Source organism: Hemitrygon akajei, chromosome 1, assembly GCF_048418815.1.
Source record: "Hemitrygon akajei chromosome 1, sHemAka1.3, whole genome shotgun sequence".
Lineage (NCBI taxonomy): Eukaryota > Metazoa > Chordata > Chondrichthyes > Myliobatiformes > Dasyatidae > Hemitrygon > Hemitrygon akajei.
Genome location: NC_133124.1, coordinates 30,629,479 through 30,646,324, shown reverse-complemented (window position 1 = coordinate 30,646,324; position 16,846 = coordinate 30,629,479). Strand labels below are relative to the sequence as shown.

At 42.1% G+C, this 16,846-nt stretch overlaps 1 long non-coding RNA gene across 1 annotated transcript in view; it reads right to left on the bottom strand.

Annotated features, from left to right (window-relative positions):
* Window positions 1-16,846, bottom strand: part of LOC140725175 (uncharacterized) — a 57,745-nt gene that overhangs the window by 34,484 nt on the left and 6,415 nt on the right. The gene's annotated exons all lie outside the window — the stretch shown is intronic.

Below are 16,846 nucleotides of genomic sequence, written 5' to 3'. Positions count from 1 at the left end.
CACAACCAAGAGATCACTTCCATCTCTACTTATATTGTAACCATCAGCTTTTCAACTTGTCCACAAATTGCAATAGGTATAAGTTCTGAGCTGTGGTTTTCATTTACATGCTATTTTGCTTTGATTGGCTTCTTTTATTTTTGGCTGAGTTAACTTACAAGTAACTCTCAACAAATTAGGGGAAGCACTCTCCTTACGGATTGGTTGGTAGCGGTGGGTGCAATTCCTTCTGGAAATTCCACTCTGGTAAGAGAAAGATGAAGAGAAGCTGGAGAAAAGATCATCCTCAAGGGTCTAGGTCGTGGGGATCTTTCTGTCGGAATTCCTGCGCCCAGGACAGTACTTCTCAGTATTCTGAGGAGCAATGGATTACAACAATGCAGGAAGCCAGGCTTCTCTGTGATGGCTGCCACAGTGCCATGATCACTCCTGCAACAAAATCTGTAGCAAAAACCATAGACTGAGCACGGCATAAACTCAGGGCCTTTGCAAACCTGCACAACTTTGAGCTTAGAAATCTCTGCTCTCCAAAACATTACTTTTTAAAAGCAGGAACACATGCAGCTGCCATTGGAGCAAAAATTGACATTGGTGATATAAAAGAAAATAATAAAGAAGGCCTATACTTACCGATGGGCATCCATGAATACCTGTAGAACTTCCAGCTACACTCCAAACCCAACCCATTCAGATAAGCTATCATGCTCAGAGACTGATACAGATATTTCTACAACTGATATTACATTGCCAGCAGCAATGGCATAAACACTTTGCTATGAAGATTTTAACCAAATTTACTATTTTGCTGAGTTACATGAATAAATGAGCAATGTGGCCTTATTTCATTAGGTGCTCCAATGAGAATAATCCCCCTAGCTGACATTAACAGTTCACAATATCACCATCAGACAATCACTCCAGCGGTTACAGTTGGCTTCTTTCTACACTCCTGATTCAGAAAGAAAAAAGAAAGTATTTTTATAACTACTTCTCATAATCTTAAGTCATTGTCTTAGAAAAGTAAAGGACAGAAACAGTCCCTTTGGCCCATCTAGTCTGTGCCTAATCCTGTCGACCAGCATCAGAACCATAGCCCTCCATACCTCTATCATCCATGTACCTATGCAAACTTCTCTGAAACATCCACATCAAGATAACATGTACCACTTGTGCTGACAGCTCATTCCACACTCTCACAACCCTCTGAGTGAAGAGATTTCCCCTCATGTTCCCCAAAATCTTTTCACCTTTCACCCTTAACCCATGAAAGGTCTCAAATTGCTTTAAGTTAAAAGAATAGTTTTTGATATTTAGTTTGTATTGTCAGAAACACTGAAAACCAATATACAAGTACATATGCACAGCAAGATTTTAAAAAATGGTTGTGATATAATGTCCATCTAATGACAACCTATTTTGGTGATACTGGTGATGAGGAACAACTGTGCTTGTTAGGAATCCAAGGTATAATCCCACTCTTTTATAATAAATTGGAAGTTTAATGTGCTGCATAAAAAGTACCATTTCCAACAATACACCACTCCCTCAGTAATACACAGCATCAAAGCAGAAGGCACTTATTTTGACAGACAGACAGACATACTTTATTGATCCCGAGGGAAATTGGGTTTTGTTACAGTCGCACCAACCAAGAATAGTGTAGAAATATAGCAATATAAAACCATAAATAATTAAATAATAATAAGTAAATTATGCCAAGTGGAAATTAGTCCAGGACCAGCCTATTGGCTCAGGGTGTCTGACACTCCGAGGGAGGAGTTGTAAAGTTTGATGGCCACAGGCAGGAATGGCTTCCTATGACGCTCAGTGTTGCATCTCGGTGGAATGAGTCTCTGGCTGAATGTACTCCTGTGCCTAACCAGTACATTATGGAGTGGATGGGAGACATTGTCTAAGATGGCATGCAACCTGGACAGCATCCTCTTTTCAGACACCACCATGCAACAAACCACATTATAAGCATAAAATGGAAAGAAATAACTGAATTCAACTTGCAGAAGAGCAAAGTGAGAGGCAAAGATGTTTAGATGGAATAACAGTATAAGAGTGAGAACAGTGAATGGAAATAGGGACAATAGTTCAAAAAGCTATGTACATGTCCTGTATTAGCTCTTCATTCTCAGGGAGAATGGAGCTAATGAACGGCAAATGCTTACACATTTATTGCTGCACACTTGCTGCCTTTGTGCCTGGCACCATTTTAACTGGTGTGTCTAGAATCGTGTCATAGCCATCCAAGTAGTAATCTCTGGATTTCTCCCTGTTCCACATGCTAGTGAGGGTAGCAATAGGAGCATTTGGCAGATAAATGTGTGGCTGAGAAACTGGTGCAGGGGGCAGGGGTTCAGGTTTCTGGATAACTGGGGTCTTTTCTGAGGAAGGTACTGAGTTATTATGTCTGTACATAATAAAGAACTTCAGTTCCCAGTATGCAATGCGGGTGATTCACGCAGAACTGATTGATCATAGGGAACAAAGACATGGCAGACCAATTGAATAACTACTTTGGTTCTGTCTTCACTAAGGAGGACATAAATAATCTTCCGGAAATAGTAAGGGACTGAGGGTCTAGTGAGATGGAGGAACTGAGGGAAATACATGTTAGTAGGGAAGTGGTGTTAGGTAAATTGAAGGGATTAAAGGCAGATAAATCCCCAGGGCCAGATGGTCTGCATCCCAGAGTGCTTAAGGAAGTAGCCCAAGAAATAGTGGATGCATTAGTGATAATTTTTCAAAACTCCTTAGATTCTGGATTAGTTCCTGAGGATTGGAGGGTGGCTAATGTAACCCCACTTTTTAAAAAAGGAAGGAGAGAGAAACCGGGGAATTATAGATCGGTTAGTCTGACATTGGTGGTGGGGAAAATGGTAGAGTCGGTTATCAAAGATGTGATAACAGCACATTTGGAAAGAGGTGAAATCATCGGACAAAGTCAGCATGGATTTGTGAAAGGAAAATCATGTCTGATGAATCTTATAGAATTTTTTGAAGATGTAATTAGTAGAGTGGATAGGGGAGAGCCAGTGGATGTGGTATATTTAGATTTTCAAAAGGCTTTTGATAAGGTCCCACACAGGAGATTAGTGTGCAAACTTAAAGCACACGGTATTGGGGGTATGGTATTGATGTGGATAGAGAATTGGTTGGCAGACAGGAAGCAAAGAGTGGGAGTAAATGGGACCTTTTCAGAATGGCAGGCAGTGACTAGTGGGGTACCGCAAGGCTCAGTGCTGGGACCCCAGTTGTTTACAATATATATTAATGATTTAGACGAGGAAATTAAATGCAGCATCTCCAAGTTTGCGGATGACACGAAGCTGGGCGGCGGTGTTAGCTGTGAGGAGGATGCTAAGAGGATGCAGGGTGACTTCGATAGGTTAGGTGAGTGGGCAAATTCATGGCAGATGCAATTTAATGTGGATAAATGTGAGGTTATCCACTTTGGTTGCAAGAAAAGGAAAACAGATTATTATCTGAACGGTGGTCAATTAGGAAAAGGGGAGATGCAACGAGACCTGGGTGTCATTGTACACCAGTCATTGAAGGTGGGCATGCAGGTACAGCAGGCAGTGAAAAAGGCAAATGGTATGTTGACATTCATAGCAAAAGGATTTAAGTACAGGAGCAGGGAGGTTCTACTGCAGTTGTACAAGGCCTTGGTGAGACCGCACCTAGAATATTGTGTGCAGTTTTGGTCCCCTAATCTGAGGAAAGATATTCTTGCCATAGAGGGAGTACAGAGAAGGTTCACCAGATTGATTCCTGGGATGGCAGGACTTTCATATGAAGAAAGACTGGATTGACTAGGCTTATACTCACTGGAATTTAGAAGATTGAGGGGGGATCTTATTGAAACATAAAATTCTAAAGGGATTGGACAGGCTAGAGGCAGGAAGATTGTTTCCGATGTTGGGGAAGTCCAGAACAAGGGGTCACAGTTTAAGAATAAAGGGGAAGCCTTTTAGGACCGAGATGAGGAAAAACTTCTTCACACAGAGAGTGGTGAATCTGTGGAATTCTCTGCCACAGGAAATAGTTGAGGCCGGTTCATTGGCTATATTTAAGAGGAAGTTAGATATGGCCCTTGTGGCTAAAGGGATCAGGGGTTATGGAGAGAAAGCAGGTACAGGGTTCTGAGTTGGATGATCAGCCATGATCATACTGAATGGCGGTGCAGGCTCGAAGGGCCAAATGGCCTACTCCTGCCCCTATTTTCTATGTTTCTATGTTTTATCTGGATAGTTGGTGAACAGAACAGATAGACACACACATGGGTTGAAGGTCCCCAGTAAGATGTGGTCGGACTTTTCTTTCAGTTAGTCCTGACGAAGGGTCTCGGCCCGAAACATCGACAGTGCTTCTCCCTATAGATGCTGCCTGGCCTGCTGTGTTCCACCAGCATTTTGTGTGTGTTGTTGTTTGAATTTCCAGCATCTGCAGATTTCCTCGTGTTTGCTCTTCTGACCTCTCTCACTAACAAGGTGTTTTTGCACACAGAACTGTCACTCAGTGGATTTTTTTTTTGTTTTTTGCACCATTCTCTGTAAATGATAGAGCTTGTTAAGTGTGAATGACCCAGGAGATCAGCAGTTTCTCAGATTCTCAAACCACCCCATCTGGCACCAACAATCATTCCATAGTCAAAGTCACTTAGATCACATTTCTTTCAAATTCTGATATTTGGTCTGAACAACAACTGTACCTCTTGACCGTGTCTGCATACTATTATGCATTGAGCTGCTGCCACATGATTGGCTGATTAAATATTTGCGTTAACAAGCAGATGTACAGGCTACCCAATAAAGTAGCCACTGAGTGTATGTTCTCCGCTCTTGCAACTAATTCTGTTTGTGGAATGCAGACTGTTACCATCTTAATGCTAATTTACAATTGATACAGGTTCCTGGTAGGATTGCTGAGATTCAAGACTGAGATCCAAGTCTGGATTCTTTTGCCTCTGTGGCCATCTGGTGGACATACTGCACTCTTCCAAAAATGCCACCTCAAGAAAGCAATAGCTCTTTGATAGCAGAACATTTGTTAACCTTATTATTTGACTCTGAGTTGTAAAATATATACTTAGAGAAAGAGATTAGACAGTAATCCATTCAAAAGCAAGAGAGGAATTAAATGATTTCACAGGAGGATAATCAGTTTAAATCCTGTTTCAAGAAATGACACTCTATATTGTGATATGATGAAAGCCTGGAATTTTGTTAGCATAACTTTTGAAATAAATTAATGTCAGAGTTAACTTACGAGCAGAAATGGATTTGTAATTTCTCATCTATCGATTCCATTCACATGTCTAGAATTTTAAATCGTCATACTATGTATCAACACAAGTTTGGGTGAGTTTCCAAGCTGGTCTGTTCATGGAAAGCTATGTTACACAAAAGTCAAATAATGAACATTACTTATGTTTGTTCCAAAGTATACATAGCAGAATTCTGCAAAATCCCAATGGCCTGCACATTACAATCTAATCTGCTTTCGGGCAGCTTATTAGTGATGATTTCAACCTAAATACTAAAACAAACACCATAATAATTTTACTTGACATAGCAAAGTTTTCAGCACCACCATGGACTGTCCCATGCCTGGAGCTGGAAGGAGGAACTTTGGGCATGTGGCTAGCATCCCCATCTCCTGAAATCCCAGCACTACAGAAACAGCAACAGAAGCTCCAAAGACCTCATCGCTGGGAGAAGTCTTCGAAGGTAGGCTAGACATGGGGACAATATTAAGGACTGGCCCAGGAGAGCTGCTGTTGGCGACCCATGCTCCACTAGGGTTCAAAGTTCAAAGATTCAAAGTACATTTTCTATCAAAGTAGGTATAAATTTACAACCTTGAGATTTGTCTGCTTGTAGGTAGCCACAAAACAAGAAACCCAAAAGAACCCAATTGAAAAGGGAGACTAGCATCCAATGCAGAGAGAGAGAGAGAGAAATAATACAAAACACGCAAACAATAAAAGTAAGCAACAGCATTCTGAACAACATTGAGTCCATAGACCTGAAGGCCAGAGCAGCTGTCCATAGCCTCAGTCTCAGTTCATTACACAGCGGGGCAAATCATGACGAAGCTCCCAGACACTAAGCCCAGAGCAGTACCTCAGTACCGAGGAGAGCAGAGTAAACACCACAGAGCAGAACCGGTCCCAAGCTTTGCCTCCAGTCCCAACACCCAGGGCTAAGATGGGGTAAGAAGAAAATGATAAGCTCTCTGTGAATGATTGAATGACTCACCATTCTAAAGTTTTTACATCTCTCAGCAATCTGCCTTCTAATTTCCTCCCCTCTTTGCCTTGCTCTATCTTATACACTGTAGTATTAACAAAGCAACTATAGGGATCTGGCATTGGTCTTTAACTCTAACCAAAAAGATTCTGATTTTGAATGTGAAAGTACATCAGCTCCAGCAGCAGCTTCATTGATTAGTATCCTCACACCTTTGCCTTTCTTCATTCTTGTCTTTTACTGAATATACTGTATTTTCAAAGTTTCAAAGTACATTTAGCATCAAAGAACGTATGAATCACACAACCTTAAGATTTGTCTGCTTACAGGCAGCCACAAAGCAAGAAACCCGAAAGAACCCACTTTAAAAAAAGACCAGCACCCAATGTGTAGAGAAAGGGGTGGGGGGAACATATATCGCGCAAACAATAGAAGCGAGCAACAGTAATGAGTCCTTAGATCGGAATGCCGGAGCAGGCCCAAGCCTCGGTATCAGTCCATCATAGTAGCAGGCATCGGGGTGCAGTGCTAGCCGGTGCGCTCCCAGCACATCTTTAAGAAAAAAGCTGAAATAACCAAACTAATTACCGCCCAGGGTGATTTGAGTATCTCAGAAACTGCTGATCTCCTGGGATTTTTACGCACAACAGACTCTGGAGTTTACAAAGAATGGTGCCAAAAACAAAAAAAACATCCAGCGAGTGGAGTTAACAAGATGTTTTTGCTCACTTGCTGGATTTCTTTTGTTTTTGGCACCATTCTTTTTAAACTCCAGAGTCTGTTGTGCGTAAAGGTCCCAGGAGATCAACTGTGCTAAGAGCAATCATTTTTCACGGTGTTGCAGAAGTTGAAAGTAGAAGTAAAACGTGAGGAGTTTTATATTGATGAGCTTTGTGAAAACAAACAAAGTAAGAATGACTGGTCTATGCCATTGCAAGTGAACCAAAACAATATTCTGTTTAAATTGGATACTGGAGCACAAGTAAATGTTCTTGCAGAATCCAAGTTCAATGCATTAAAGCTACATCAGACAAATATAAAAGTGACTGGGTATTCAGGTGCAGACATGAACATGTGTGGCAAAAGTATCACACAAAAATATGGTGCACATGCTTTCATTTGTGGTTGTGCCTAAGAATGTACAGTCAATATTGGGTTTATCTGTCTATGAGACACTGAGTTTGGTGAAAAGAGTCTTAGTCCTGGACAGTGACACAGAGTCAGAATACAGTGACTTGATAAGAGTACGAGGACTTGTTCAAAGGGCTTGATTGTCTTCCAGGAGAGCACACAATTAAAATTGACAACAAAGTGCCACCTGTAGTACATACAGGTAGAAAAGTGCCTTTTGCATTACGTCATCAACTGAAAAGAGCTTGACAAAATGGTTAGGAGTCATACAAAAAAATTGATGAACCAACTGAATGGGTCAATTCGCTTGTTATTGTTGATAAGAAAAATGGAAAACTGAGGATTTGCCTGGATCCAAGAGCCTTGACTCGAGCCATTAAAAGAGAGCATTTCACATTGCCTACTCGTGAAGAAATTATGTCACAGTTTGCTAATGTTATTGTTAATGATATATAATAATGGTATTATTGTTTGGGGATCATCTAAACAACAGCATGACACCAGACTTAGACAAGTCTTAGAGGCAACACGCAAGGCAAACCTGAAGTTGAATAAAGACAAATATCAGCTAGGAGTGACTGAACTTACCTTTGTGGGTGATATCATCAGCAATGAGGGTGTGCGTTCTGATCCATTGAAGGTTTCTGCTATTGAGAACATGCCAAGACCACAATGTAAAAAGGATGTTCAAAAGTTCATGGGAATGGTCAAATACACGGGAAAATTCATACCCAATCTTTCGGAACAGCTTGCTCCATTCAGGCAACTAACAGAAAAGAAAAACAAATGGAGCTGGAATCATGAACGGGAGAAGGCATGGCAAAATCTCAAGAAAGTGCTCACCAAATAACCTGTGTTGAAATTCTATGATGCTGACAGACCCATCAAAATCTCATGTGATGCATCTCAAGCAGGCTTAGGGGCGGTATTACTCCAAAAACATGATCAGGAATGGCTACCAGTGGCATATGCATCTCGTGCATTATCTGATCCAGAAACAAGGTATGCCCAAATTGAAAAAGAATTGCTCAGTATTCTGTTTGCTTGTGAGAGATTTCATCAGTTTGTGTCAGGGCAATCTATTGATGTTGAAACCGATCATAAGCCTCTGACTGTATTGTTTAACAAAACTTTAAGCGCCTGTCCTTTGTGAGTTCAGCGAATGATGATCAAATTACAAAGAATTGTGTTGAATGTGTCATACACACCTGGAAAATTCATGTACATGGCTGACACACTTTCCAGAGCTGTGGATCCAACAACAAAAGACAGTCACAAGAATGTTATTGATGTTCAGGTATTTATTCATATGGTCACAGAAACTGTACCTGTTGCTCCCAAAAAGTTGGATCTGCTGAATTTTGAGACGGAGGACAAAATTCTCACTCAGGTAATACAAGTGGTGATGGCTGGATGGCCTAATAATAAGCATGACTGTACCTCAGAAGTACAAGAATATTGGAATGACAGATCAGCACTTTCAGTTGTGGATGGGATATTGTACAAAGGTAGCAGAATTGTGAATCCTAAAAGTCTCCGAAAAGAAATGCTTGGGAAAATTCATGAAGGCCACCTAGGTATTGAAAAATGTAAGAGAAGGGTGTGGGAAGTGATGTTTTGGCCCAGGATGAATCAAGAAATTGCAGAATTGGTGTCTTCTTGTTGAATTTGCTTTAAATACCAACCTAACAATCCTAAGGAGCCACTGCATCCACATTCTAGTCCTGAGAGACCTTATCAGAATGTAGGCGTTGATCTGTTTGCAACTGAAAAAAAAGATTATCTATTAATAACAGATTACTACTCCTTGTATCCTGAAGTGTGTGGTTTGGGCAGAACAATAGCAGAGAATGTAATTACATGCATGAAATCAGTTTTTTTCCAGACATGGTGTACTTGATGAAGTTTTCACAGACAGTGGTCCACAATTCAATGGTGAATGCATGAGACATTTTGCTCATCAATGGGGCTTTGTTCTTACAACATCTAGTCCATTTTCCCCTCAGTCCAATGGATTGGTTGAGAAGTCAGTAGGAATTATCAAGAAACTGATGCACAAAGCAAAAGATAGTGGAGGTGATTTTTATAAAGCTTTGTTAGCCTATCACAGTACTCCACTTGAATGTGGATTTTCACCTGCTCAGCTCTTGATGGGATGATGTTTGAGATCCAATCTGCCAATAGATGAGAGCCTTCTGAGAACAGAGGGAGCTGAACAAGTGAAAAGATGGAAAGATGAACACAAAGCAAAGCAGAAAACATACTTTGACAGAATGTTCTCATCCATTACCTGAACTGCACCAAGGAGATGAAGTGAGGATACAAGACAAAATGAACACATGGACACAGAAAGCTACAGTACTTGAAGAAGTACAACCCAGATCATACATGGTCCAAACAGAAAAAGGAGCAGTGTTAAGAAGAAATCACAAAGACCTCAAGAAAGAGCCAACTTCAGAGTTTCCATTAACTGATGCAGACCAGGAAATAACAATGAAACACAAGAACTGTGTGAACCACTTAGAAGGTCTACTTGTGTTCATAAACCCCCAAAGAGACTGATATAGACATGTTAAATTATGTATTTGTTTTGATTAATGTTGCTAATTGTTTTCTTTTTAAAGGAAAGGAAGATGTGGTGATATCATGTGTCATGTGTCAGAACGTGACTGCATGCACAAAACTGACAGAATGATTGAGAAGCTTGTGTGTTAAACGTGGTTGCTGTTTGCTGTTAAATAAAAGTTCTAGTTTTAATTCTTCCGGAATATGGTTTGTTCTTAGTAACCCATGATACATACAAAGAAAATGACACTGTAGAGAGCATTCTGATAGGCTACATCACTGTCTGGTATGGAGGGGCTACTGCAGAAGGTTGTAAATCTAGTCAGCTCCATCTTGGGCACTAGCCTACAAAGAACTCACAACAGATTTAGGGAGCGGTGTCTCAGAAAGGCAGCGTCCATTATTAAGGACTTCTAGCACCCAGGGCATGACCTTTTCTCACTGTTCATCGTCGTCATGGCTATCCCTCGAGGTTGAGGATGATGGTCTTCATTCCGTTGATCTATTTAGGCCCACGGAGCGAAGACGCTGGTGTGTGTATTTGCTTAACGTGTACTTGATGTTGCACTCCAAGAAGCACACGATACTTCACAAATCAACCAACTGATTCCAATGGCATGGAAACCGCGACGATTGGAGCTGATGGATTTGTTGCAGCCTTCATCTGCCTTCACAGCCATTGAGTTCGAAGTAACTTCATCCGCCTGTTCCACTGTTGAGGTCTTGGTTGGATTGTTCTTTGTCAGGGACCTCACCCTCGACCTTACCGCCACGGGTGACCCTACCAGCAGCATAGCTGAAGACGGCATCGCTCTCGGGATCTCAGGACCACACAAGCTTCTCCACCACGACAAGGTGACAATCCACGGAGAAGTCTCACTGTTACCATCAGGTAGGAGATACAGAAGCCTGAAGGCACACACTCAGCGACTCAAGAACAGCTTCTTCCTCCTGCCATCTGATTCCTAAATGGACATTGAACACTACCTCACTTTTTTAAAAATATTTACAGTATTAATACAGTAATACAGTATTTCTGTTTTTGCACATTTTAAAAAATCTATTCAATATACGTAATTGATTTACTTGTTTATTTATTATTAATTTTCTCTCACTACTGGATTATGTATTGCATTGAACTGCTGCTGCTAAGTTAACAAATTTCACGTCGCATGCCAGTGATAATAAACCTTATTCTGATTCTGGCTTCTTCCCTTTCCTTTCCAGTCCTGATGAAGGACCTCCGTCCAAAATGTCAGCTCCTTACTGCTGTCCTCGTCTGTCCTGAAAGTACGAGAACAGCACAGCTCAGTGTAGTCCAGTTTCTTGTTGAAGATCTCAGAAAGTCATTAGTCATAATTGACATAATTAAGATATCTGATTACTGTTTTAATTTATGACCTGGAGCATAATAATAGCCTAATTTAATTCTGGCAATGTATTTTTCAGGAATACCTTTGTGCTCAAATTTATAGAACATAAGAAATAGGAGCAGGAGTAGTCCATCTGGCCCATCGAGCCTGATCATGGCTGATCTGGCCATGGACTCATCTCCATCTACCTGCCTTTTCCCCTTAACCCTTAATACACCTACTATGTAAAAATCTATCCAACCTTGTCCTAAATATATTTACTGAGGTAGCCTCCACAGCTTCATTGGGCAGAGAATTCCACAGATTCACCACTTTCTGGGAAAAACAGTTCCCCTCACCTCCATCCTATATCTACTCCCCCAAATCTTGAGGCAATGTCCCCGAGTTCTAGTCTCACCTACCAGTGAAAACAACTTTCCTGCCTCTATCTTATCTGTCTCTTCCATAATTTTATATGTTTCTATAAGATCTTCTCTCATTCTTCTGAATTCCAGAGAATGCAGTCCCAGGCGACTCAATCTCTCCTCACAGTCTCATCCCTTCATCTCTGGAATCAACCTGGTGAACCTCCTCTGCATTGCCTCCTGAGCCAGTATATCCTTCCTCAAGTAGGGAGACCGGAACTGCATGCAGTACTCCACGTGCGGCCTCACCAGTACCCTGTACAGTTGCAGCATAACCTCCCTGCTCTTATATTCAATGCCTCTAGCCATGAAGGCCAAAATTCCATTTGGCTTCTTGATAGCCTGCTGCACCTGCAAACCAATCTTTTGCGATTCATGCACAAGCACTCCCAAATCCCTCTGCATAGAAGTATGCTGCAAATTTTTTATCATTTAAATAATAATCTGCTTCTTCATTTTTCCTTCCAAAGTGGATGACCTCGCATTTACCAACATTGTTCTCCATCTGCCAGACCCTTGCCCACTCACTTAACCTATCTATATCTCTCTACAGACTCTCTGTGTGTTCTTCACAATTTGCTTTACCACTCAATTTAAAGTCGTAGAACAGCCATACCAATGATCAATTTCTGCTCTGGTTTTCCAATATTAAATTTCTTTCATCTTTTCTTGCTTCTTAAACATTAAAATTTGGTTGTTAACAAGAAAATGGTGTATTTAATTCATTTAATTTAAGTTTTGGGTTTTGTAAAGCTCTTATTTTTCTTTTTTTGTCATTCCAGACAATATACCAGAGACCTTTAATTTAGTTGTAACTACAACAAATCTCCACAAGATGGCTACAATTCTTTTCAATTACAATTTAATGCAATCTAAAAATCAGAATCTGATTTGATATCACTGACTTATAGGACATGACATTTGTTGTTTTGCAGCAGCAAAACAGTGCAAAGACATAACATTATTATAAATTACAAAATTAGTGCAAAGAAAAGAATAATGAGGTAGTGTTCATGTGTTCATGGACCATTCAGAAATTTGACAGATAGTGGTGGGGATGAAGCAGTTCCTGAATTATTGAGTGAGGGTCATCATGCTTATATTAAAGCAAATTAAAAAGACGTTTTTAAATAGTCAAAGATGTGACACAGTACAGCTGAAATTCTGAATTTTAGGACTAGTTCTAGGCTTTCAGAACTGAAGCCTGTGTAGTTTTGCTATTAAGCTATTTATCACCATAGATTACATAGCTGGAAAGAAACAGATTTGTTGCTATTGGCGTCAATTTGATTTTAAGAGAGCATCCAATGTATATGCATATTTATGGTCATGATGGTTGTTATATTGTGAAGGACATTAGAGTGTGCAACTCTAAAGCTTTCTTTGAACATGGAGAGTGGGCAGATTCTGGCATCAGTCAGATTGAAACACTGACTTAATAGCAATTCTGCCAAATTAGAATTCAGCAATGCTGCAAACAGACCTGGAAGATTCATCAGCAAGTAGCAACTCACATTTGTACCAAAAAATAAGATAATTTATTATACTTAAGTTACATGAATTAGTTTATAGGGTATTGCTTAGATTTGGAGGCTTGGTGATTGGTGGTTCGAGATCTTGTTGAAAATGGTAAGATATGTGTGGTGAACTAGATATACCTGTTTGACTGCTCCTGTGGCTCCTCCCACAGACCCCTGTATAAAGGCGACTGTGGTCTGCTGCTCTCCCTCATTTTCCCAGGATGTAGTGTTGTTCTTCAGTCAATAAAAGCCGATATTTCTTCCTAAGTCTCAGCGTGAGTTATTGATGGTGCATCAATATGTGTATTACCTCATGGTAGGAACTGAAGGAGATTGTGTTAATTATCAGCTGGATGCTGACAAAGGACCCTCCTTAGTGGAGAGTAATTGGCAGAATGAGTGAAGGCAAGTAGGCAGATGAGGAACAACAAGGAGGGGAAAGCCTTGAACACAAGCCCACAACCACCCAGTACTTTCAGGGAACAACTCTCCTCTTGAAATCTCCGTGAAGGTTTGTGAGTGAGGTGTCTGTAGTTCAGTTAAAAACTCTTCACTGACCCATCTGACATATTGCAGCAAAAGCTCCCACAGCAGAGCTGTAAACATTGCCAATAGTAAACATCAGGATTGACGTAGACTGCGGCATATCCCAGTTTATCATCTAATATTGCATTAGGGAGGTCACAGACAGTCCATTTCAGAAGAACTGGATGCTTGTCACTTACTATGTCAGAGGGCCATGGTTGTATTGAGTATAAAGAATTGACTTTATTGCAGCAGCCCTATGGCACAGTGTATCTTTGACGGCATTCCAAACATCATATATGCACTGCAATTGGAAGGAACTTCAGTTATTGCATTGACTTAGATGTTGAGTGAGAATAATCCTGTGATTATCCACAGCATAACATACAGTATAGGTCACATTGTGATATTATGATATTATTGCTGAATTCTCCATTGCAAAGTCACAGTGGCTTCTGGGCTACAAGAATTCAAGTCAAGTTTATTGTCTTTTAACCATATACGGTGTATGTACACTGTCAAACGAGACGACGTTTCTCCAAACCAGGGTCTAAGGCACAGTAATGCACATAACACAGATATAACATACAATAACATAGTAAAGTAAGAATTAAATCTTCAAATGAATTATGCATTGGTAAAAAATGTACAGATTAAATATTGTAGGGTGTAGTACAAATTATCCAGTGACACTTCAAATGTGATGTGGTTGGAAGTTCCGAAACCTAAAGGTCTGAGGGAAGAAGCTGTTTCCCATCCTGACCATTCTTCTCTTTGTTCATCGGAATCTCCTGCTGGATGGTCGGGTGTCTGAGGATGCTGGATAGACCGGTGTCTGAGGATGCTGGATAGACGGGTGTCTGAGGATGCTGGATAGACGGGTGTCTGAGGATGCTGGATGGACGGGTGTCTGAGGATGCTGGATGGTCGGGTGTCTGAGGATGCTGGATAGACGGGTGTCTGAGGATGCTGGATAGACGGGTGTCTGAGGATGCTGGATGGACGGGTGTCTGAGGATGCTGGATGGATGGGTGTCTGAGGATGCTGGATAGACGGGTGTCTGAGGATGCTGGATGGACGGGTGTCTGAGGATGCTGGATGGACGGGTGTCTGAGGATGCTGGATGGACGGGTGTCTGAGGATGCTGGATGGACGGGTGTCTGAGGATGCTGGATGGACGGGTGTCTGAGGATGCTGGATAGACGGGTGTCTGAGGATGCTGGATGGACGGGTGTCTGAGGATGCTGGATGGTCGGGTGTCTGAGGATGCTGGATAGACGGGTGTCTGAGGATGCTGGATAGACGGGAGTCTGAGGATGCTGGATGGACGGGTGTCTGAGGATGCTGGATAGACCGGTGTCTGAGGATGCTGGATGGACGGGTGTCTGAGGATGCTGGATGGTCGGGTGTCTGAGGATGCTGGATAGACCGGTGTCTGAGGATGCTGGATGGTCGGGTGTCTGAGGATGCTGGATGGACGGGTGTCTGAGGATGCTGGATGGACGGGTGTCTGAGGATGCTGGATGGACAGGTGTCTGAGGATGCTGGATGGACGGGTGTCTGTGGATGCTGGATGGACGGGTGTCTGAGGATGCTGGATGGTCGGGTGTCTGAGGATGCTGGATGGACGGGTGTCTGAGGATGCTGGATGGACGGGTGTCTGTGGATGCTGGATGGACGGGTGTCTGTGGATGCTGGATGGATGGGTGTCTGTGGATGCTGGATGGACAGGTGTCTGAGGATGCTGGATGGTCGGGTGTCTGAGGATGCTGGATGATCGGGTGGGATCCTTGTTAATACTAAGGGCCTTGCGTGTTCAGTGCTCCTGATAATTTTCTTGATTCTCTCAGTCCTTTGTAGGAAATTCCAGTCCGATGTTCTCTGCTCCCAAACCAGATGGAGATGCAGTTTGTCAGGATACTCTCAATGGTGTTCTTGTAAAATTCAGTTAAGATGCTGGGGGTGGGGGAGTGGAAATGGGGCACCCTCACTTGCCTCAATCTCCTCAGAAAGTGGAGGTGCTGCTGTGCCTTCTTATTCAGGGAAGTGATATTGAGGGACCAGGTGTGGTTCACTAGCCGTAGGTTATGGTCACAGAGGATGCTGGCTCCTTGCTCTGGTCCACCGCAAGTGCACCAAATATCACACAGATCCAACAATGATCCCATTTTATTCGTCCCACGTTTCCCTCAGCTCCTCCAGATTCTACAGCTCACCGACACACTTGGGGAAAAATAAAGTGGCCAATCAATCTGCCAATTCACATATATTTGGATGTGGGAGGAAACTCTGGTACCCTAGGGAAACCCACGTGGTTACAGGCGGAGGCCCAAATTCCACGTAGTCAGCACCGGGGTGAGGAGCAAACCTGGGTCAATAGAGCTGAGAGGGAACTGTTCTTCTAGCTATGCCACTGTGCTGCCCTCAAGCAATATCTTGGTACTTGGCATGATAGGCACACAGATGGAAGAAAAATGGAGGGCTACGAGGGAGAGAAGAGTTAGATTGTTCTTAGAGTAGGTTAAAAGATTGGCTGAGGGCCTATACTGTGCTATGTTCTATGTTCAGTTAGATAGGGTAGTTAAGAAAGCTTATGGGGTGTTAGCTTTCATAAGTCGAGGGATAGAGTTTAAGAGACGTGATGTAATGATGCAGCTCTATAAAACTCTAGTTAGGCCACACTTGGAGTACTGTGTCCAGTTCTGGTCACCTCACTATAGGAAGGATGTGGAAGCATTGGAAAGGGTACAGAGGAGATTTACCAGGATGCTGCCTGGTTTAGAGAATATGGATTATGCTCAGAGATTAAGAGAGCTAGGGCTGTACTCTTTGGAGAGAAGGAGGATGAGAGGAGACATGATAGAGGTGTACAGGATATTATGAGGAATAGACAGAGTGGACAGCCAGAGCCTCTTCCCCAGGGCACCACTGCTCAGTACAAGAGGACATGGCTTTAAGTTAAGAGGAGGGAAGTTCAAGGGAGATATTAGAGGAAGGTTTTTCACTCAGAGAGTGGTTGGTGCGTGGAATGCACTGTCTGAGTCAGTGGTGGAGGCAGATACACT